At 49.8% G+C, this 25045-nt stretch overlaps 1 protein-coding gene across 4 annotated transcripts in view; it reads left to right on the forward strand.

The window, feature by feature from the left end:
* Window positions 1-25045, forward strand: part of Task6 (TWIK-related acid-sensitive K[+] channel 6) — an 88173-nt gene that overhangs the window by 703 nt on the left and 62425 nt on the right. The window lies entirely within an intron of this gene.

Here is a 25045-nt window from a genome sequence, read left to right on the forward strand (position 1 = left end):
CGTCTGCTTCCACTTGCCAGCGTAGCGAGGAAACGAGGAAGCTCCGCTCCCACGGAGATGGCTTTCTCGCTGGATGTGCCGCTCCGTGTCACAGGGATGTTACGCGTGACGGTGTTACACATAAATTATATATTCGTGCGTGTGTGTCCAAAGGATAAACCGTCCGGCTAAACCATCAGGCATCCGTGTTTGATCCTTGCCCGTGCCGGTTAATACAACGGACACTCGTCACCTCGCGATATCACACGTGACACTCGGCAAACATCAATCAATCGACAGTAACACCGCTAACAATATCAACGTTGTAACTGCCCATTCAACGATGTAAGCGCAATGTAACACGTGTTGTATGTGCGACGGTTATATCGTTAAGTGGGGGAAATTACAACATATTGATGTTGAGTTACCGCTGAGCGATGTACACTCACTCGATCACTCTTTCCCCTCGGCTCCGGACTGGTTTCAAAGGATATAATTTGCGATCCTGGTTTGTGCGGTGGTTCTGTGTGTGTGTGTGTGTATGTGTGTGTGTGTGCATGCGTGTGTATGCGTAGCTCTTATTCGTTAGATACGCGCACGGTATCGCGGTAGACCCGCGTATGCGCGTACGCACAATGACGCGGGTAAAATTTTTATACCCTCCATCTATTTATCCCTCTGCGAGAGGGATGTGTGTGCGCTACACGCCAGCACCCTTTGCATTCTGAGCGCGCCTGCTGTACAATAAGGGGCAGGGTAAAAAACGAAAAAAGGTCGCGGTCCTCCGCTCGACCGCCGCCGCGTGATAGAAATAAAGGAGAACCGGCGAACAGTCCTGCTAAAATATAAATGCCCGGCTATGTGCGCCTCATCCCGCCGCGTTCCCGCGGCCTAAGAAAATGTTTAATTTCGCGGATAAAATTTACGACCGGCGGCCGCATAAGTCGGCAAATTTCACCTTTACCGCTGACCTACGCCGCCCTAGGGCGCCCTAGGGCTACGAAAAAGAGGAAAGAGAAAAGAAGAAGAAGAAGAAGAAGAAGAAGAAGAAGAAGAAGAAACGCGCTTCGTTATCGTATTATTTATGAGGCAGGAACTTATTTATCTTGACGAGGGGTTGTTGGTGGGACTGAGGCAGACAGAGAGCGAGAGAGCGAGAGAGGAAGGGAGGAAGAGAAAAGATCTGAGACTCAATAAACGGGGAATGCCTCGGTGTATACACGGTGAATAATAAGCACGGATCACACGTGACGTCAGTCGATAATTCTCTTCTTCGCTTTCTCTTTTCCCTCTCTCTTTTTCTCTCTCTCTCTCTCTCTCTAGAGAGAAGAGAGCATAAGAGAAAGTATAATCTCTCTCGCGAATTTGATATTTTTTGCCGCCGACGCGCGCGGCATGCCGAACATGCCGCGCGTTTGATCGCGATCGCGTTCGCATCGGGCGGAAAGGGTGGCGCAAAGAGAAATTGCGTACAGAAATATTTATGCTTGCGGTATCTTTCCTCGCGGCCGATAACACCCTCTCGCCGGCCTTCACGCACGAGGCGGAGTTCACCAGAGGCGTGTTAAATTCTGCCCGCGCGCGGTTATCGGATATTTGTTATTTTTGCAATGTGCTCGCCTCCTCGGAGCTTGTCTTCACGAGCTCGTCGAGAACTCGTCACATATCGCGGACTCCGAGGATTCGATGTGGCTAATTGTAATCCGAACGGTTACAGACTAATCGTGTCAGAACGACCAGACGATTTGGAGAGAGCTCGCTGCCGCGTTCCGCGCGGTTCTTTTCTCGCGAATTTTACGACGACGACGAGAGAGAGAGAGAGAGATAGAGAGAGAGAGAGAGAGAGAGAGAGAGAGAGAGAGAGAGAGAGAGAGAGAGAGAGAGAGAGCGAGCAAATAAAAGAAAAAAAGAAAATTGCGTTTATCGAGATATCGCCGGAAATTGCGCGCTCTTCCTCCTCCTCCCTTTCCTCCCGCTCCTCCTCCTTCTCTTGCCCATGAGACTCGCGAATTCTCATTCCACGTAATGGATTCGCCTCGTTCTCAACGTCACCTCGGTTCATTAGCTCTGAATCAACCCTCGTCCGTCGAGGAGACACGGAAGGAGAGAAAAAGTCTCGATTCGGACTCGAGGCTCGTATGCATCGCTCACGCTTAATTCTGTTTCCCTTCCACCAGATCATGCGGCCCCGCGATTAAACCTAGAATTAAATTCTGACGAAGACTGAGCTCGCGCTCGCGCCCGCTCGCGAATTACGCGAGAAAGAATTTCACAGCCGGCGAATCCACGCATGCTTCCGCGCGAATAATCATCCCCCGACCTTCTCCTACCCCTGCCGCCAATATCTTTGTACTCTTCCACTACGACGCTATCTCGGTAGTGAAGTTTTCTCTCCCTTCCTCCCCTCTCTCTCTCTCTCTCTCTCTCTCTCTCTCTCGGCCACGGAACTTATGAATTCGCAATTAACCGGCACTTTGTGCATTCGCGCGCATCCACGCGTGAGACCCGCCGCGAAAAGAGCGCGGCTGCTGAGTGGCGGCGAGGGTGGCGGTTTGCGTGCGTCCAGACGGCGCCCCGTCCAGTCTGCGCGACGGAAAAATGCACGCGGAGAATACAACGTCGGTACTTTTCCGGCCGACATCGCGGTCATCGTCGAGGAACGTTTCCATTCGCCGGATAGATCGCAGGTCGCGGTTAATCCACGCCGCCGCCGCCGCCGCCGGTCGCGGCGGCGGCGGCGAAGGGCTGGCGAGAATTCCAGGCTAAACGATACTCGGTCGCATTCGCGGCCGTCCCTAAACCGTCGGCTGCATCCCCTCGCGCGTCCGGCCTTCTAACCGCGTTATCGTCACTCGCTCGGTACCTCGTCAGCGACGTTGATAACGCGTGTCAAGCATACGTTGTTGCGCCCAAAATCGGAATCTCGTCGGAGGCGCGTTCTGCCGGAATTTAAGCTCGCGTGCGCCGCGCACGCGGTCGCATGGCGCTCACACCACTTCGACTGCCCCTCATCGCGGGCATACGGTGGATGCCTGATAGAGAGCATGAGACGACGGCTATGCATTCGGACGTGATAATGAGCGGTGTTGACGTGAAACGCTTGAAAACAAATCGGGCGAGGAGAATCGGCTCTTTCAGCGGCGCGGGAATTTTCGTCGCACGAACTGCGATCGAGCGAAATCGACGAGGGGTCGAGTTCGATGGGCGGTTTGACATACAACTCTGAAAGTGTAAACATTTCGAGCGACGCTGGAAGATTAACGAAACTGGAAGTCGTTTGTTCTTCCAGATATAAAAATGTTCGTCTGTCTGCATAAGTCTGCATAATTATGGTAGGAAGGTTGAGAAAAATCAGACGATGACCGAGCACAAAATTGTTAGAACCATCCTCATGAAGCATAAGGCCCCGATAAGGCTGAAAGTAGGATGCCCTAAACAGGATTGCCTTATTTTCACATCAGGCCCCGAGATGAATTTTTTAGAAATATCCTTAGATTTTACGAAATAAGGCTTTGATAAGGAAAACTGATGAGGGCCTTAGAAGGATTTATTAGGGGTGCCTTAGATTTAATAAATAAGGCATTGATAGAAAAAACTGAGAAGAGACTTAGAAGTATTTATTAGGGATGCCTTAGATTGTACGAAATAAAACGTTTTAACATGGAAAACTGATGTGGGCCTCAGAAGGATCTTTGAAGAGGATATGCTTTAGATGTACAAAATCAGGTTTTATTATAGAAAATTAATAAGATCTGAAGCACGTAATAAAATTGCCATAGTTATTATTATTTTGGTATGCTCTATCTGGTTCTTTTAAAGATTTTTTAATCATATCGCAATTAAAAACAAATTTTATTAGTTTTATTAGTTGCCATATTCATTAGTCTCTCCCAAGGATTTTTCTAGTATTGCTTTCGTTTTGAAATACGGCAAACTTTAATAAAAACAATAGCAGGATTTTTATGTGTAAAGAATGCTATATTTTACTATAAAGTATGCTATATTTCTAAAATAAAAATTGCTTGTATACTAACAAGGTTATAAAAAAATAAAAAAATTACAATCTAAATTCCTTGGAATGAAAAGAATGAATATTTTTACTCAAGCAATAATAAAAATATTTCGCCCTATATAAGGCCCTATTAATACTGCTTCATAAGGCTCTTATAATATTGGGCTTATAAGGGCCCGTTAAACCATTTGTTACACATCTTGTAGGACCCCTATCTTTCTATCCCTACTAAGGCCTGATTAATATTAGAAAAAAATAATCAGGCTCTTACCAGAGTCCTATTAATTTTTTTTCTACTCGGGATGTGACGGTGCAATGCCTGAGGACAACTTCACGATTGCCATACTGAACGAAATTTTATTTTGCCCATATAACAGATTTGTTTTACATACAATAGATTAAAAGAGCAGCGATAGAATTGCAGCAGGTAACTTTGTCATGTGCAAATTAAATTTGTGTTTTTTTAATTGAATATTTCATAGAGTGTAAATTACTCACGGGAATTGGCAAAGCGAACTCGACGCAGTCGAGCGGTGCGACGACGAATTGGGGAAGGTGTAATTTCATTCGGGTTGATTTTGGGGGTTTCAAGACGCTGTAGTGGCGCTCGCGTCTCTCCTGAGCGCGAATTAGACGCTAAGACACGTGCCCGGCGGTGGTTCTGCTGGAAGTCTCGATGATGATCCCACGCGTTTGCGACGCGTAAATATTAAGATTCGCGCTCGTCGATATATCCGCGCGCGCGCGGATGCTATCGCGAGAGATCGAGTCTTCTTTCCCTAAGTTTATGTTGTATAAAATCTGCGGGGAGGATTTCCTCTCGGCAAATCCGCTTATGTAAGATCCACGATGTTCCCCGGCAGCTACGAGAGGGCATCCTCGCGCTCCTTCAAACTACGAATGAGCGCGGAGTCGGGACGAAATAGCTCATTTCGACGGCTGTTCCGTGAAAATTCTCGGAAGTTTATTTCGTTGTAGGAGCGAGGCGGCGAATTAGCCGGCGGGAGTTTCCGGTGCTTGCCGTTGCGAGCCGCGACTCGGGAAAATGCGGAAAGAACGTCGACGCGAATCCTACGATCGTTCCGTGCACACAGCCCCGTACAAGGTTAATCAACATCGGGGGAAAGGAGAGAAGGAGAGAGGAGAAAGCGAGAAAAAGGCCCGAGTTCATTCTCAAAAGTTGGATTTGGAGAGAGATCGTGGAATTTCGACGATATTTCCCACCGTCACTGTATCGCGCGAGGTCGAAGAGATAAAATTAAACGATCCTTCGCACATCGACCGCGAGAATTTGCCTCTCGCCGACTGTATAAAACCCACGTATATTTGGCCACCGTATTGAATTATAAAGCGAAAACTATCGCTCGCGCTGCTGGACCTTGTTGAACAACGCGAGTTCACCCTCTATTTTTAATAGAAAGCGAGCAAAATCGACTCGGCTATCGCGAAGCGCGATCCTTCGCAGCCAGCGGAGCCTCGTTATTTCCACATTTTCGTCGCTCTCACCCGACACCGTCGCCTCAGCCGTCCAGATCCTGGCGCGCGCGTCCTTCGCTCTCTATCGCAACGGTCCTTCCTCCCCGCATATTTGTGACCGGGTGTTTGAACGATCCCGCTCTCGTTAATTGCCATCAGCGAGAAATTCGCATCGCGATAACGACGCGCGGAACGGAATGACGGGCTTCTCCCGCGCTATTTGCGACGAGGACTCTCCATCGAAAAAGTGCGGCTTTCCGATTTTAACAATTTCTAATATCGCGCAGGAATTTCATAACGTGGCTATTTATACCGGCCTTTAAACGAGCGAGCGAGCGAGCGAATAAGGGAGAGAGAGAGAGAGAGAGAGAGAGAGAGAGAGAAGAAGAAGAGGGGAAGACAAGAAGAGAGGGAGAGAGACAGAGAGAGTGCGCACACTATACCAAACACTTCTCGTTGTTTGCTTTTTGTCATCCTTGCGAACGCAGCGGAAAATTGGCGCGGCATAATGAGATACACACGGGAACTTTATTATGCCTACATAAGCGGCATTTTCGTAATTAATGTTTACCTAGTTACATGAATTTTTCGTCATTTTTGGCCTCTCGTCGCAAGAACGACGATATTAAGAGTATTGATATCCAGCTATGAGCGAAAGAGATTATCGTATATCTCTTTGATCTCTCGTTATTCTTTTTCCACGCGAGATACCTTCTTCAGAGCGATGCGTCGTGGAATTCTCCTCCCTCTCTCCCCCTCGGTTCCTTCCCGTTGGAGGACCTGCCGGGAGTAAACGGTGCGTGTGAATCTGCTCGTGAGCGTGTCCTCGGCTAAGGCACGCTAATGACAGATAAACGCGCAGTGCAATATAATCGCTTGATAAATTACTGCGGTGTAACCTTAGGTGGGGATCACTTTGACGCAATTGACGAGCACAGAATTTGTGCTCGTCACTGCAGTATCGCGGTATCGAATAATGAGAGTTTGCGGTCGGCGTTTTGATTGTGTGATATACACCCACCCACGCGTGGATATCATGTAAATCGATCTTTCGGGAGAAATATTTTTTCGCGAATGCGCTGCGAGTTATTCTCTTTTCGCGCAATGTAATAATTGTGCGTAACAGTTGCGACTACCGTTGCTGCCTCTGCGCATATCATTATTACGATTCAAATTTCAGTCAATCTGGCTGCAAATATTTTCCGAGAGTTCCGAGAGAGAGAGAGAGAGAGAGAGAGAGAGAGAGGGGGGGGAGGGAGGGAGATTACATATTAACGCGTCATGCGGGTTTCGTTTTACAATCGCGAGCAAATCGTAAATTAAGAATTCCCCGTCCGAGCGTATTGATACATTGTGGACGCGTTTTATATCAATCGAGGAACTACTCGCGAGTGAATGGTTGGTTGGTTGTTTGGTTGGTTGTGGTATACGAAGTTGCTAGATATTATGGAGAACGAGCGGTGGATCTCGCTCTTGTTTTACGGCGGAACGCGAACGCGGCCGTATTGCATCGAAAGCGTTTTGCACGATTCGGCCGGCAATAGCGTTTCCGACGAAACGGTCAGAATTCGGTCAGAAACGGTTCGCAATTTGTCAATTAAGTTCCTCGCTCTGTGTTTGACGAGCGAACGGGCTCGACAACTTGCACAGCAAACACGACGGACGGTTCGGCGTAACGAGAATAGCAAGATCTCGCGGATGGAAAGGCAAAGGATCGACGCAATATATCGTCGGGTGCGCGAGTCCCTTTTCACTTTCCATCTGCTTCCTACCCTCTTAAATGCACTTCCACGACGCCGCGTAAGTCGGAAAAGGATAAATCTCTCGAGACGAACGCGTTCGTATCTCTCACAGGATACTTTAACGATCGGATTCTTCGATACGCCGAGGGGCCGAAAATGCCGCCGAGAGGCATAAAAACTTTAGCTCTGCTCGTCGCAATGAGTCGAGTGAAAAAACCTGCGAAATTGCGTCAATTCGCGCATGATCGATGCGACCGAACTTTCGCGCTGTTTCTTTCGCGGAGGGGAAATCGCTCGTCGACTTTGTCCTGCGATTGTCGTGCGCGACAGGAAGAAAGAGCCGAATAATTCGAGCGACATGTGCAACGTATATTTTAAAGCGCATCACATATTAATAGTTTATTAATATAACAGATACGAGGAGAGAGAGAGAGAGAGAGAGGGAGAGAGAGAGAGAGAGAAAGTTACCGAGTTATACCCGAGAATAACGAGAATAATGAATTTTATCTCCGCGTTTAACGCGGCGCAAATTCTCGTTTGCGATCTTCTCTATTATACATCTGCACACGAGTAAAGTTGATTATCCTCGTCTTCTGGGAGGGATGTTAAAAAAGAAATCCCGTCGTATCCCGACCGACACTGCCTAATTTCCCGCGCTCGTACGTTGTTTCCGAAGCAATATTTTTTTTCTCTCGCACGCGCGCGACAGCGCGTTGCGGAGCACCGAGAGATCGCGCGAGTTGACTTTAGTCCAGGGAACTTTTACCGTTCCTTCCCCTCCCTCTCCCCCTCCCCGCCTCAGAGGACGATCGACGAGAGGAAAGAAGAGATGTCTCTCTCTCACGTGTTGTAGCGTTAAATGGTTTACGTTGACGTGTTACGCCGAATGATTTTCCGACCATTTGCCTCCTTGCCTTCTTGAGAGTGCATTTCCTTGTAGCTGCACGCCTCAATGTCACTGACTTTCTCCCCCTCCCCCTCCCCTCTTCTCTCTCTTTCTCTTCCTCCATAGTGCGAAATAAATCGGTCGATGTAACAGAAATTGTTGCTCCGACCGCGCGCCATTATGATACACAAAAGCTTGCGCACTTTCTCCCTACAACGTCGGGCGATCCTTCGTCTCTTATCTTTATTTAAACGGGATTATACGCGAAGTCGAGGCTCGCAGAGGGGTCGTAAAAATACGAACGGCCACGCTCGTAAAAGTGAGTAATGCTCTTTTAATAGGTATCAAAATGGAAAAAAAAAGAACGAGGAAATAATGCCCTTCTTAATCCGTGTGTGCGCGCCGCTTCGACATAACGAGCGACTTTCACGTGCAATTTAGAAGTTAATGCCGGAGATTAATTTGGAAAAATTAATGTAACGCGTCGGACCGGTCGATTTTTATTCTCGCGGATCACGCGATTCGGGGAACATCTTTCGCTCCTGTATCTCTTTTCCTTTTCCGTGTCAAACGATATCTCGGGCGTGCCAGCGCGCGCACGTACGTACGTATTTCATTTTCGTTAATGCGGCCGAAAGCTCCGAAATCCATGATTGCACGGCTAGATATCGCTCCCGATTGTAAATTTTCTCGTCGCACTAACACCGGCTATCGATCGTCCTCGGCTGTTCCACGTGGAACGACGAGTCGCTATATCGAAAGACTTGAAAGCCTGCCAGTAATAGCAACGATTCGATCTGATAAAAATGGCGAAATGAAATTTAATATAATGCTCAGCAGGCGGGCGGGCGGAAGGAATGGACGCGCTCGCGCGCAAGATGGGATGGGACCGACAGAGTTTACATTAGATAATGAAATCTATCTTCGAAGCGCTTCGGCTAAAACTCTTGACCAGCCTTCGCGGCTATATTGGGTTATGACGTTAGAGGCAAAAAATCAAACGCAAATTCCGCCCCCCTTTCTCTCTCTCTCTCTCTCTCTCTCTCTCTCTTTCTCTCTCACTCTCTCTCTCTCCCCCTCTCCCTCTCACCTTTCCGCCTGTTCCCTCGAAGGGGAATAATAAACCGCCCGAAAATTTAATCAACCGTCGAGCGAGGCAAAAGAACGTGTCGGGAAAAAATTACGCGCGCGCCTGCTCGAGCGGAGCAAGAAAGCGAAGGAAAGGATTTACGTTTTAGGATCTGCTCGATCGATCCGCGAACAGAACGACGCGGAGAAGAACGCGGAAGAAAGAGATCGTCCAATTTGACGTGTACCGCGCGACAAAATATTACGCGCAGTTTCTCGCTCTTGACGTCATAAATCCAATATAACCCAGCGACGGTCCGGAGCTTTGAGTTTTTGCATTCTTCTCCTGCTCCTTCTACTCTTCGTTCTCCCCTCTCTCTCTCTCTCTCTTCCTCTTCTCCGCCGTATTCTCCTTGGGTTCGCGAGACAAAGATTCCTCGGTTCTTTTGTTATGGTGATCGCGAGCTCCCGCTTTTTACATCCTTCAATTTACGTATCCTGACGATATTTTTGCGATATTTCTATATCCTTCAATTCGCGCGTGACACATTTGTGCGCACGCTCGCGCGATACAACGAGATGATTGCGCGAGGCAATTCGAGATGACGGCCGGGTTAATGGATGTCTCACCGCCTATTATTAACGCGATATCACTCGCGAACGCGTACGGAAATAACTGCGACTGTAGTAATCGCGATTTCAGACTCGTTCCTGGGAGAAATTATCCCCGGGGAGACGCGTGTGAGAAGTTTCGCGGGAGCCGATCCGCCCCGAGAGAGATCGTCAGCTCCGAAACGTTGGCCGCCAGCGAAAAAGAGAGGAAGAGAGAGAGAGAGAGAGAGAGGGGGAGGGAGGAAAGGAGGGAAAGAGAGAGCCGAGTCGTATCTGCGAGAAGAAATTTCTCGCAGTTTGCTTGTCACGTTTTACAAGCGAAACGTCGAAACGAGAACGACGTCAAGTCGGATGTCTCGCTGGAGATCAGGAAATACAAATCGATGTTGCGACAATGAGACATTCGATATTTCGACATTCAATATTTAATGAAAAATTATTCACTTTAAGAAATAAATAATTTCAGCAGGTCAAGACTCTTTCACGGACTCTTCTTTAAGAGACGTTTGTTCTTTAAGAGATAGTTCGTTTCTAATCGTTACCATATTGCGATATATTAAGATACAATGATATGTTATAATCATAAGTCAAGCAGCCGAGATGACTGATTAGTCGACTGAGATCAACAGCCTTAATGTAGAGAGTCTGCGATGTGAAAGGTGCGGGGTACTTTTCAACGAGTTTTGCAACGCGTTGCAAACAAGTCTCGCGTTGCGAACAAGTCCGCGTGCCCTGGAGAGAAATTTTTTCAGATATTTTTCAGGAGATAAATTTCCCTCTCGGATACGCTTCCGAGGTTCATCGAAGCACAAATGTTGCAACTTCTCCGCCGCTGACTTATACACGCATATTCAAATCAACGATGCGCACAATTAGAAAGGCTAATGAGCTCTAGCCCTGGGTAAATGTTGAGGCCGTATTGAAGCTTCACGCGCGCGTCGGCGTGAAGAATCGGAAAACTCCTAAGCGTTTTAACGCGCGAGTCGGCGAGCGATCCTCCGTTTGATGTATTCGCCGTACACGGGGATGAATTCTCAAACTGATCGACTACTCGGCACGTACGTGTGCTCGCGGTTGGATCCTTTTTCACGATACATTGCATACGTCGGGACCAGCAAGAGAGAGAGAGAGAGAGAGAGAGAGAGAGAGAGATTCGTCATCCGAAATTGTGACAAATCCCTCTTGGTGACGTTCGGAGTCGCTTTGTGAATGTTAAACGATTCAGCAGAAAAATTAATACGCGAGACAAATGCAGAGCGGTCTCGCTTGGCTTCTACGATCGGACGCTGTTGAAGTTCGCAATCGCGAGCTGAGGCTCATTGACGTCTATTTCGCCTCTGTTTGCCTTGGCTTGTTATTAGATGTTAATTAACGCACGTCTCTCATAGGGAAAACATCTCATGAGAAATATCGCGAGAGAGCGAAGGAAATATTCTAACAGACTTTGAGATGCAATTCAAATTACCAATTTAGCCAGTTACAGCTGACGTAGAAATCATTTGCATAAAGATAGTAATAATAACGATTAATAACGATTAAAATAACAAAATTTGAAATGTCGATTACGGAACACGACGAGTTTGTCGTTTTCCTCGACCCCCTACAGAACAGAATCGTTTGCCGACGCGTTGTAAGAAAATAAGGAGAAACGCAAGCGAGAAGTCACCCCGCGCTTGATTCGCGTCGGAAAGAGCGTAGAGAAAGAGAGAGCGACGCGTTTTCTCCCTTCGAACGCAACACTGCCGTAGCGGCTGAAACTCCGCCGAACGAACCGCCCTGGACGTCACGATGTCACCGATGCGCATTTTAAGGTGCTAATTTCCTCAGTTCACCTAATCAGATCTCGGCCGGGTCGGCCGGTTCGCCAACGGGCGCGGTGAAAAGATCGTGCTCGCGCGCGAGAGCGCAAAGGAAAAAGAAAGTGCCGAATCGTTCGCGGCGGATAAATCGCCACGATAGCTCGATAAATAGAATCACCGGCGGCGATTTGCCGCTACCTGTGAGCGAAATTATCGATCGACGGCGGCACGGGGAACGGGGAACAGGAACGGCTGCGGGACTAGCGAGCGAGACTACCGGCGCGAGATCTCGGGATGTAGTCGGCGAGACGATAATCCTTGACAAACTGCGAGCCATTACCATCGAGAGAGAGAGAGGGCCATTCTCCTCCCTCGCGACCGAACATCTTTTCCATTTATACTTTTCTTTGTCTCCTCTCGGCGTTCCGCGACTCGACTAAACTAACCGTCGTCATTTAGCGGGACAAACGGCGGAATCGGGAAAACGTCACGGCTTCATTGCTTCCGCGGGGGAGAGGGGGGCTGCAGGGGAGGCGGGCGAAACGAGCTTAGCCCTTTCGCATTACGACGAGCACGACACGCGAGCGAGCGTCCTGGCAAATAGGATCGTAACTGCCATCACGTTATTCGTCAACCGCGTCCTGTATACATTCACACATACACGCACACCTGTGCGAAGACACATGTATACAGTAGGGGGACGAAAAACGTTGTCTCTTTCGCGGACGTCGCGCGAGGCAAGCAGACAGGCAGGCAGGCAGGCAGGCAGGCAGGCAGCCATGGTCGTATCAACATTATCGATTTGCATATTCGCGATGTAAATTACGTACGTGTGCATATATGAATAGATTTTAACATGGCTTTCATAGCATCTCCACCTCTCTCTCTCTCTCTCTCTCTCTCTCTCTCTCTCTCTCTCTCTCTCACTTATGGCATGCCGTTGTTCACTCTTGGATTCAGCGGCGAGAGCATCAATGAACCTCGACGTTGAATATCAGCATTTAATTAAACCCTTGTTCATAATCGACGAGAAAGAAAGAGAGAGCTAGAGAGAAGGACGTATGTTCTTCTCTCACACAAGAACGCGCTCTTACGCGTTCGCGCTTCAACGCAGATCCTAAACGGCGAGACGTCCACACGACTCGACGGTCGTGCGAAAGAATGTCGAAGCGCAATGATTATCGACGAAGGATCGTCGTCCCAAGATCCGTCCGCTCGCGGGAACTGGCCCGTTGATCTGCATAATGTGTACGGGATGCAAATGCAACTGCACTGCCGGCACCCTCACCCTCACGCGAGCCAGGTCGGAATATAGCCGAGTGCCGGCGAGCTGCGCACCCCTCAAGGCAATGGCGAAATTTTCCGCGGAAATTTCCAAACGACTACGGCGATCCAATCCGCGCTTCCCTCAAAGTCGCGTCTGTCTGTTTGTCCGTCCGTCCGGCCTTCTCCCTCGTTGATTTCTTTCTGATCGGTGAAGAGCGCTCCGTTTCCACCGAGAGATGGGCAGTCGAGTGAAATTTTCGCGAGTTTCTCCTCCAGCGAGACTGAACTCCTCATTCGTCCTGGATGAATCGCCATCTGTTCATTGACGCACGCTGATTGCTCCGCATATCGATTTCCACCCGGTTGTGCGAAAGCTCAACTGACGATTCAGTTGTTAAATGCGCGACGGATATCGTCGTAATTTTGGTGAACGAATAAATGTTGAAAACACGGTGAATTTATTTGGAGCGTTTCAAACGGACATTAACCCTCCACTTCGACTAGCGGGCTCTCTGATGTCGACCGCACAAGCCGTCTCTCTTAGGTACGGTCAATCATCATACTCTGTGCGTAACTTAATGAGACGGACGGCGATATTGTAAGCGCCGGTCAGCCGCGGTGATCATCGCGGCAATCAGCGTGTTAATCGCTACGCCGTAAACACGCAAACGAACGAAAGGCACGGCGTTAAACGCGTCATTTGTTTCAATCGTTCAACCAGCGAAGCGTGATTCTCGTTCTTCCTCGCTCTCCCCCTCTTTCTCTCTCTCTCTCTCTCTCTCTCTCTCTCTCTCTCTCTCCCCCCTCTCTCTTTCTCCTTCTCTGTAATGGACGTTCCTCCCTCCCCCCGAAAAAAAGAATTCCCCACGCTACTCGATTACGCTCCAGCTCTGCCGCTTCAAAGCCCTGACGCTTAATTGGAGCGCTTTTGTCCAAAGAGGAGGCCGTAATACTTCAGTCAGCTCGACTCCCCGCGCGAATTCTCGGCCAACGCGAGCGCCGCTATGAATCCATCATTAGCAAACAGGCCGCAAACACACGACCTCATCGCTTAGAGCGGGATCCATCGATCTCTCCGTCTCCCTCTCGCTCTCACGCGGATTATCATTTTTCTCATCCGTCGAGCTTCTCTCCGAGGCCCGGATGCCGCCGCGGCTTCTTGTTCCCTCTCCTTCCCACCCACTCGCGCTGTTATGTTACATAACACGTCATAGTCCTCCGCGCTCCGGCTCGACAGCGCCTCGTGTGAACGCACCTTTAGCAGCCCGGTGGCTGCAGAACGTGGGTAACGATCAACACGTAACCGAGATTCGGCGCGTGCGCGCCGCCCGTGACGTCATCAACGTCATCAACCCCCGGCGGTTCCAGGGGGTGGCTTGGGGGGTACATCGTCTGCCGATATCTGCATACCCGCGTCAACGTGGCCGCACCAGCAGCCAGCGTGATACGCATTCATACGCGCCCGCCACCCTCGAGCCTCTTGCCCGAGCGCGGCTCGTTCGTTCTCCTATTCTTCCGCATCCTCTTCGTTTTCATCTCCTTCCCTGAACTGGCGGCGCGAGAGCCGTTCTCTTCCACGCGACGACCGTTCCTACATCGTGCGACGCGACGCGCGACGCGAAGCCGACCTGGGTGACACGCTCGGTTTCGGAAGAGACGCGAGACTCGGTCGTTTCTCACGAGGTCACTACTTCCGTGAGCGCTTGTGAAGCACACTCGACCTTTGCCCTCTGGGCGCTCCTTTCTCCTCGCGCGGGGGAGAATACCGCCGCGATAACGATCCCGTTACGATCCCTCGACGCGTCCGGTCGCGACGGTTCAATTTTGCGCCCGGGGCGAAGAGCGTCGCGCGCGATGCCGTAGGGTCGCGTTCCGTTCGGGTTCGTTTGACTGACGGAGACAGGGGGGTTGGAAAACGCCCTCTCTCCCTCTATCTTTCTCCCTCCTTCGTGCAGCGCCAGTCGGAGCGCAATTGCAGCTACTTACAAAGGTATGCGCGCGCGTTAGCAGGAATGAAAAATGGCCGCCAATTAAAATTATCATTATTTGGCGAAAGAGAAAGAGAGAAAGAGAGACTCTCTCTCTCTCTCTCTCTCTCTCTCTCTCTCTCTTCATTTCTCCTCTTCTGTTGCAAGGGCGGAAGAGTCGCGGAAGAGCGCGATCACGCGAGAAATTAGCTGCGTTCGGCGCTTAACTCGCTGTTTATGACTACTTTTTATATGACCGTTTACTGTCGCAGCATCCATTAACCGCAGCTGCTCAATAACCATTTTAATTGACGAATCGCGCAGAAAGCGAAAGTCCGCTGCTGTCGCACACGACGCTGCTTACACGATCGGTTATCCGAGTGGTAGATCGCGCGATAAAACGTGGGAAGAATGAACTACCGATAAGGAAACGACGTTATCAATGCACGGCGATAATGATCGAAATGAAGTTAATACCGGTGACTCGCACAGTTCAGCTCTGCTGTGCGACATCAAGCGTGAAATCCGCCGTCTAACATTCATCCACTGAGATATTCAATGGCGGATCCGTACACCGAAAAAATTTTATTCTACATTATAGAAAAGTAACTAAAGTATAGAGTATTTGCCACTAAAATACGCGCCGAGTATATATTATAAAAAAGAGAGGGTTTCCCTCTAATATAAGTATAAGAAAGTATTCTAATGAGATATTCTAATAAGAGTTAGAATATCCCTCTAATATGGATAAATAGTAGTAGCCTCACAAAAACGTACGTCGAATCCACGTGGAATGCACGTTGTATTCACGTGGCGACACACGCTCGGCTGTTGGACAGACTGTCGACGAGGTTTGAGTGTGCATCAGTACTTCTCAGTCAGAAACGTCATCGTGTCGAAACAGCATCGACATCGTTTCAACGTTGTTTCGCTATTATTTTGACGAATCATTTCAGTCTAGGTTACGTAATACTCATACACTTTTTCGATAATTCGTACTTACTTTCAAAACGGCAGACTAATTCCGATAAATTATGTTCAAGCAGCCACTTTTTCACTTCTTCCATGTTTCAGCACTACATCACTAGATTAGACTTCCTTCGAAACACGTTCAGGACACGTTCAGGACACGATACGTCAACGCAATAAAAGCGTAGACTATAGTTTACGCGTGCGCGAGCGCGAGTGTCGTTCGTCAACCAACTGGCGACGAAATATATATATATATATATATATTCTAGAATATTTTCTTTATTTTAGATGTTATTCTAAATAAAAGACTTTTAGAGGGGAATATTCTGAACTTTTTACAATATTCGATTAGAAGATAGCTTTAGAGGGAATTTTTCTAAAATTAAGAATACGATTTTTTCGGTGTAGGAATCGTGAAAGAGTCGGCGAAATCTTACCGAGCGCTGAGATTTCTTGCCGGGATTATCGCATCGCGCGAAAAATTCACGAAGAGACGAGTGTTCCGCTCGCGCGCGAAACTTACTCCGAATATATTTCGCTCTCCGTCGGCCGTAAATCCTGCCGCGCGGCAGAGATGATTGTCGGGAAGAAAGGTCACCGGGAGTTTCGCTTCTGTCATCCGGCTGGCAATTATCACCGCGAGCGCGACGGGAAATGAAGGAGTTTCCTGATTTCAAGTCGCGATGATAGGCGTCCGCTCTCAGTAAGACGGTAATTGGAATTATCGAGCTCGCCTATCTCGGTGACCGACGAAATAAAGAGGAGTCGAGTCGGTGGCTTGAGCGAAAAAACGAGGGAGGGAGGAGGGAGGGAGGGAGACAGAGGAAGAGGAATCATCGCGTGTACGTGAGGAGATTCTCAAATGAACAGATTCAACAACATTCGAAGGAACAGAGAGAGAGAGAGAGAGAGAGTTTACGCTCTGTTGCGACAGTTAACGCGTAAATTACAAATCGCGCAAAGCGCGATCAATCGACCGTCAACGAACAACGGTGACACTGTTGATTTTGCAATTTACTCGATTTTTCCGCAACATTCAGTCTCGATAATTTCACTCTCTGGCACAGATCAGCAAGAGGCGATTGATGAGACTGCGCGACGACCCCTCGGTAAGAGCGAAACACTTGAAAACCAATGAGCCCAATTCCCCCTCGCGCGCTTTGAGTGAGAAAGAGAAAGGCATTTATCAGCGATCTAGAGCGTATTCTCCAAGAAAACAGGCAAGCGTCGCAATATCAGTAATTATAAAACCAAAAGTGTATATACTGGCTCAAAGAGGAAGAAGAGACAGCGAGAGAGAAAATCAATAATCGACAGATTAAAATTGCAATACATCACGGGCGAGAAATTGCGCGGCGTTCGGACAAAATCTCCGTCCGAATCTGCTCTTGTAAAACGGACAGAAAAAAGAGAAAAGAGAGAAGCAGAAAGGAGAGAGCAGAGAGCAGAGAGCAGAGAGCAGAGAGAGAGAGAGAGAGAGAGAGAGAGAGAGAGAGAGAGACAGAGAGAGAGAGAAAAAAACTCCAGGGGAGTTAATGAATCTTATCGTTTACGAGTTTACGTAGGACGCGAAGTTCGCGCAGTGGAACGAAGTTTCAACGACAACGTCATTTTCGACGGTAACTTCTGCCGGAGACCGCGTGTTAAGCGTGGCTAAACAAAGGCGGATAAAAGGCAGATGTATCTCGACGGCAAGTTGGAGCCGGTCGATAAACTCGGCGCTAAATACCTCGCCGACGATGGCGGATTATACGTTGACAATTAGAAAGTTCCTACGGCACACACAAATGGAACTCTTGTTGTCTCTGCTCGTGTCTAATGTCGTCGGTGGCGGCGGCGCGGGCGCGGATCGGCCGGGTCAACGAGTTCGTCGTGCCTCGCCAAAGCGTCGCCGGGGAAACGCTGTTAGGCAAAAGTTACGAGCGAGCGAGAATATAAGATGTATTAACGGCTCGAATTGCGTTTCGCACGGCCTCCATTGCGGCCGCGGATGCCCGTCGGGCTTCAACTCCGCAGGGCGGCGAATGTTCCGGGGCCCTCGAAGGGCGTCGGAGAAGACGCGAAAGAAGAAACGAGCGGCGCGCCAACCACGCGCGAAACTTCATTTTACATTTAACTGCAGCCCGCGATTCGACCTTATCCAATAAAGCGCTCGTTCCCGGCCGTTTCGTCCGTGTTATCGGGAGGGTTTCGCTCGTCGGAGACGAATCCAACTTCCGCTCGTCGTCGTCGTCGTCGTCGTCATCGAAGAAATATTCCTCGAACACTGCCGTAACGTGGCGATCGTTCAAACGCAAACCGTACGTACATGTATCTTCCTCAGTCTTCCGCGTCTTACACACTCCTCGCAGACTTGCGATTCCCGCTTCCTTGCTTCCGACGTCGCCCGCCATATTAATCACAAACAAATCCGTCGGACGACGCGAAAGGTCGCGGCGCGGCGTCGCGATCGGTCGCTCTTAATCGCCAAGTGGAACGAGTCAACGACTTCTTCAACGTCGCTTCCTCTTTCGTCGTGATTACCAGCGAGATTACTTCGAGGCATCCCCGACGACGACGACGACGACAATGACAACGTTTCGCTCTGACATTCTCAGGGTAAGAAGGGAGGAACCGCGAGAGAAGAGGGAGATAACATTCCTGTTCGACGTTGATACTTTGCCCGTTTCTTGCCGATGTTAATTTCTTTCACGTCTCGGCGGAATCGACCACGCGGTGCGCGCCTTGTCGTTCGCAATCTGCACCGGGGAGTATAGATAGACTTCAATAAGGGGGGCCTCTTTGCTCCTCCCGTTCGCCGTCTCGCGCACCCCTTTGTCGTGCGTTTTACGCGAGCGCGCGTTCCTCGTATCACACTCGATGCAGCATTATCAGATGCACGGCGACAGAGGAGAGGGGGAAAAATAGCGAGAGAGAGAGAGAGAGAGAGAGAGAGAGAGAGAGAGGGAGCAGTTACTAAGCACTAACGTGCATAAATATTAGCGTCTTCCTCCTCACGACTGCTCCTCGCGCAGACGACTTGATGGCGAACGAGAGCGTGTCGAGAGCACGGCGCACACAACACGTACAGCTCGTCTTTGAACGCACATCGATTGTAAAGCGCTCGCGGGTTATATGCATCGCGAAGTATCGCGAAGTATCGACGTTCCGCGTGCACACAAGCGGCGGCGGCGGCGGCGGCGTCGTCGACGACGCTATTTATTTCATGGCCGAGACGTGCTCCGGCGACCACGACTCCACCGCTCCCGCATAAGCGTGAGCTACAACCGTGGAGTTGATTTTGAGCACGGCGGTTCGCGCGAATCCTAAAGCGGAGCCTATTGTTACTTGGGTCCTGACAGTTGCCAAGCGAAGCTTTCGTTCGACGGGTCGCAGCCGATCGCGGCTGCGAACGTCCTTTGCCTATCTATCAGTGAACAGGGAGTGGACGAATGTCAACAGGCCTCGCCCGCTGCGGCAAACACTGTTCAAGGCTTTGCCTCGCTCCAGCTTCTGAGCCTCTAACCGCAAGTCTGTTTGATTAGAGACCCGTTAACGCTACTACCTTACGCGAGCATTGCTCCGCTAATATTAAAGTTCGAAGGTTAAGCAATAGCCTCCTCCTCCTCCTCCTCCTCCTCCTGCTGCTGCAGTGTGGGGAGGATAGCAGCGGCAGCGGCAGCAGCAAGCTAGCTAGCGCGGCTACCGCTGCTTATTTCTGCCCGCCACGGACGGCGTGTGTCTCGATTTATAACTTTATTAATATCGCGTGCGCTAGTTACGTGCGCGATAAGATAGGTCGCGTCATGCGCCGCTTAACGTTACACATCCGCCACGTTCCCGAGACTCCGGCGCGGCTCCTTGCAGGTGAGGAGAGCCAAGGAGGGACGACCGGCTCGATTGCTCTCGCTTTGTCCGCTCGAATTGAATTTCCGCGAGCGAAACCACTCCACTCGGCAAATGGAGCGACCGCTCGGGCCGAGCCGAGCTCGAATTCGAGTGCGAGTTCGACTTTTCTCGAACGAGTGCGGACGTTCTCGTTCAAAATTGACGAGTGAATCTGCGAGGTTACGCGGCACCGCCGCGCCGTCGCGAGCAGACGCAAATTCGCTCGAATCGATTTGAAACGTTCGCTCGCGCGGATTAAAAGTATCTCCACTCGAGTCAACCGTTCGCTCTTAATTCAAACGTTCTCGCGACTCGAGTGAATTTTCACTCATTTCCGCCGAGATTCTACCCCGGGGAGTTTTGAGAGTACTTCCCGCGAATATGAAAAGCGTGTCGCGGAGCGACAGAACAATTACAAGCGCGAGTGCCACTCGGAATTCAAAGGAAATAAAAAATTGCAAATTTTCATCGTTCGTTTCTCCGGTCGGCGAGAAAGAAAGCCGTCGGCTTCGGCTGAGAACGAACGTTGCGCAACTCGAGCAGGCCTCAGCCGGGGCTGTTTTATCCGCGTCGCCATGGATCTCTCAATCGCCGCGTCTAATTAATCAACTGAATGCCTAATGATCGGCCGTCGCGACATCGATTACTTTTCCCTCCCTCCCTCCCTCCCTCCCTCCCACCCCTCGGATCGCCCCAGGCCGCCCCGTCGCATCGACTCGCTCGGCTCGCTTAAATTGGGCGTAAATCAGACCGTCGAGTCGCGCGTCGTCGCCGGTCCTCGCTGAAATTCTCCCGCATCATCGGCGAAACATCGTATTAATCTGCGTCAGAGAGGAGATAGCCGGCCTCGTGAACTCGTAAACCCGACGGTCTCGAGCACCGTCGGTATTCTCACAAAAGTACTCTCAAGAGCGTTCAACTTTTCACAACGGTATCGGCGACTTCAGGTGTCGGTTGCCACTCGACCCATCGGAGCACTTCCTCTTCTCCCCCCGTCTCCCTTTCCATCACCCATGTCTCTCTCTCTCTCTCTCTCTTTCTCTTCTTGCCGCCCTCACGACGGATCGTCGCTCATCGCGAAATAAAATTGGCCATCAAGCGCGAGTGTTGCGTTATCGAGCGCCATCGCCCGCTCGAGTGTTTGATGCGTACTCGTTTTCCTCTTCTTTCTTTCTCGTTTCATTTTTAATATCGTATAATAATGAGACGAAACGGACGAAGGGAGGAGGGGAATCGATCGATCTTCAGCGGCGATTTAACGGCCGCTTATACGTCGTTCGGCAAGCCGTACGACCACTGTCCGCAGAAATCAAGGCCCGCAGTCGTTTCAAGTCAATACCGCCGGAAATTGAAAGAAAAATTAAAAGAATCGTTGCAACTTGGAAATCGCCGAGAGATAACGTGCGATCTAGTTGCAGACGCCGGTGTAGTTAGTTAGGTATAGTCGCGCAGGCTTAACAAGTCGCCTTGTATCGCGAAGGAGGAATCGCGAGAACGAGGGAAGGAGAGGGAGAGAGAGAGAGAGAGAGAGAGAGAGAGGGAGAGGGAGAGAAAGGCAAGAGAAAAAAGAGAGAAAAAAGATCGTACAGCAAATTTCGACCATGCGGACAAATGTATGGATCCCGTAGTGGGTCTGGATAATCGGGGCACGTATATATCTCTCCTTTATCCAATTTATCTATTACGCTACGGCGTGTCGAAACGTGATAAAGATTTACCGGCTTAGTGATCCGCTCAGATTACCGCGGCCTCTCCGTTCTTTCGCCCCGTAATAATCTCCCCGCTATTGTCGACGATCTTCGTGAAATCTGCGACGGGGCAGGGGGAGCGGTGCGGGAGAGAGGGAGTGCGTAATTTATCGACGATGTTTGTCGATTGATTCGCAAATCAACGGCTACCCCCTTTTTATCCTGCATATCTCCCTTACAAACAAGGACTGAGAGACCGGCTTGAGCGAACGGTCCGCCCGCGAAAACAAATTCCCGAGCACGAAACAATCACCTTTTGTACTTAAAAGGGACACTTTTCGGACGAGGTGAAAACGCGGCTCGGGACTTTCGTCGGTCGCCTCGGGAGGAGAGCCGCGAATTGTTATCTCATCCCTGCAAACACCAGCCGACCGTCCGCGACGAAGTGCGTGATTCGAGCGACGAAGGGACGTTCGAGAGCGAGTGTAAAAAGGGAAATGAAGGATCGTGTTTAGACACAGCCGGTGCTGCTGCCTGCGTCTCGCGCGGCCTGCCTTTCTGTCGGGATTTAGGACGACCGGGAACCTGGGCACGCCTCTCTTTCGCTCTTTGTGCGCGGATAATCTGCTGGAAGTACGGGAAACCGAGCATATGTTCGTAACACGCCCGTAACGCGTCTCAGACGCGGAGTTACATGAATAGAAAATATCGACGAGCACGAGCGGCTGTGTAAGTGGACGATATATGTGTGCGTGTGTGCGTGTGTGTGTGTCAGCGTGCAGTTCCACCGTTTCCTCCCACTCGTGTCCCACCGAATCCCTGACACGCTGGAGCGCGCGTCTCTCCTCCAGAAATATCGGTGGATGCATTGACAAATTGCATCGATAAGTTATTTATTTCAAGTAGAGGATATAATAGCGCGCTTCCCCTCCCTCCTTCCCTCTCTTTCTATCTCCATCCATCCGAGTCCATTTTTCTCCATTTTCCTTCCTTGCGTTTTCCTTTCGTTTTTTTTTCTTTTCTTTTTTGCTTCTTCTCTTTCTCGTACGTAGAATTCGATTAAGGATTCCTCCGAGGTTCGCCGGAGGCTGGAACCACCATAAATAACAGAGTCCGCGCTTTGGAGAACGACTAATGACGAGAGAATCAGAGAACAATGAGAGTTGCGGCGCCACGTTATTTACGGAACGCCGGCGGAAGAATCGGACTTCGTACTTATTTCTTCGTCATTCGCTATTCTTCGGCCGATGCACGACACCTGCCGCTCTTAGAAAGCCGTCGTTCCTTCATTCGACGCAACGCCACTACGTTGTTGCACGTTAAGCTTCAATGAAGCGCATGAACATTTGCCGCGTCAAAACTCACCGGTCTTCCTAATCGTCCCCATCGTGTCTGACTGTAATATCATACGGTATTAAACGACGTGTCAAGCTGTCAAAATGACAAATTAGCCAACTTCTCAACAGTCATCATGTATATCTAGCTATGATACGGATGATCGGAGAGTTTCGGCCCGGTCGAAATGGTCGAGGCTTCGTTCAAACTTAGGTCGGCTTTCACCGAACTCTGATTAATCCAATCGTCGGCCAACTCAGCCGACATAATCGCCAGCGCGGAAAATACGACATTTCGTCGTCACGAACGAAAGGGAAAATCTGCTCTCTCTCTCTCTCTCTCTCTCTCTCTCTCTCTTTGTCATCTGTATTTAAGCTTGACGACCAAGACGACCAAAACAACGATGAAAACGACGAAGACGACCAAGACGACCAAGACAAGAATTATGTAAATAATGTAATTATTGAGATTCCTTTTATTTTAATTACATATAGAGATGAAACTCGATCAGAACTAACGGGAACTCTTGCTAAAAGCAATGATATTTATTGATTTCTTATAGGTTAGAGGAGCAAGTGTCGTGCTAAATTCGCGAAGTTGACACGACAGTTTTTCATTTGCTACTTTTTGGTATTAAAAATGCGGAGCTCTTTTTATTTTCTATCAGGAACTCTAGAACTATGAAAAAGTGCCACTAGAACTATCATTGTTTCTCTAAAATTTAAAGAATGTCGTGCCAACCTCACAGACACTGTCCCGTGCGTGGTGCGTCGCTTGCACATCCACACGTACAAAAGAAGGGCCGATCCGCGAGGGATGACGGATTCGGGTGTGGTCGTTCGCCAACAAAACCACACCCATATCCATGTTGCAGCAGGGTCGTCCGCCAGATAAATAATTAAGCACGTGGCCAACATTGATCCGGGAAATTGAATTATTCGCATGTTTATGGCGCGCGACTCTGTGTGCGTCTACTTTATTAAATTAAATCTTTGTCCCACACTGCGCGTGCGTGAGTGCGAGCGAGCGTGTGTGGAAGCGGCACGTAGACGGCATCCTTATCCGAATTGCCATCGCGAGAATACTATACGCCGGTATCATCGAAGACGACGCACAGTCGCATATCGATACGCGCGAGGAGGGAGCCTACCCGAGTGGAGTGTCGAGGACGATATTTCTTTTCTTCCTTACCCACCGTCTTATACGAATTGCTACGTGCCGCGTAGGTATTATTCCGCTCGCACCTGCGTGATTGAAACAGCAGGCGGCGAACAGCCCGTCCTGAAAGTATCCCGAAACGTTTCGCGAAAACGGCAGGGAGAAGGAGAGACAGGAAGAGAGAAAGAACGGAACAACGGGAGCCCCGGAGGCGATGCTCGCATTCTAATTTCTTATGTAGGGCGACATTAAAAGAGGAAGAGAAACCGGATACAACGTGTCCCTGTGTTTCTGTATCGAGACAAAAATGTGGCCGCCGCCGGAGAAAAATTTAGTACGTTCGCAGACCGGATTGTTAATATCTCCAGTCCCGGATGTCGCCAAGTATCTCGGCGACACTTGAACGGCCGGGGAGTCCCGGATTTTCCGAAAATATTTCACAAGCCGCTGGGCTCGAAAATTGTCTCCTCCCAATCTCAAACTTTCCATCTTCTTGCAGAAGCTGGCAAGTTAAATGTGGATTGAAGAGCGCAACTTGAGGCACTACAAGCCGCATGAAAATCGAAAAGCGGTGCTTCATTGATTGCCTCCGCGACCTGAATTATGCGCGTAAATCAAAACGAAGCTTATACTTCAACAACGAATGTTGCTTTCCCGCGGCGGTCGATGCGAAATCGATTCGTGAAGCATCCGGAACGCGCTGTATATAACCGGAAGTGCCGCGAGACCTCCTCGCTACATTACGCGATTTCGTTCGGCTGATTCTGCCTCGTAATGAGGCAGGTTACAGCTATTTTCTCGCCACCACTCTCTCTTTTCCCTCTCTCCTCCCTCTCCCTCTCTCTCTCTCTCTCCTCTCTCTCTCTCTCTCTCTCTCTCTCTCTCTCTTCAACCTGATGAGAATAGGGTGGCGAAAGGGCGGCAGAGGGGACGAGGGCGAGGAGTGGTGGAAGAGTACCTACTGAGAAGTGTAGGACGCCGAATAGGGTTCGTCGAGTGGATGCTGGGGCTCTTCCTCGCGGGCCGATATCGACCCGGTCGCGACCGGCCAGCCGGCCGATGCTGAAGAAACACTAAGGTCGCGGTTACGACCGGCCGCAAACAAACGCAACGGCGTCCTCGCGTAAATCTCGCACGGCGCTCGTAATTCTCATCTCGCTCGGCCGAAAGGAGAATTGCGCGAGTGGCGCGGGTGAACACGGGAAACTGAGCTTTTCT

This window comes from Harpegnathos saltator, unplaced genomic scaffold, assembly GCF_003227715.2.
Source record: "Harpegnathos saltator strain DR-91 unplaced genomic scaffold, Hsal_v8.6 scaffold119, whole genome shotgun sequence".
Classification (NCBI taxonomy): Eukaryota; Metazoa; Arthropoda; class Insecta; order Hymenoptera; family Formicidae; genus Harpegnathos; species Harpegnathos saltator.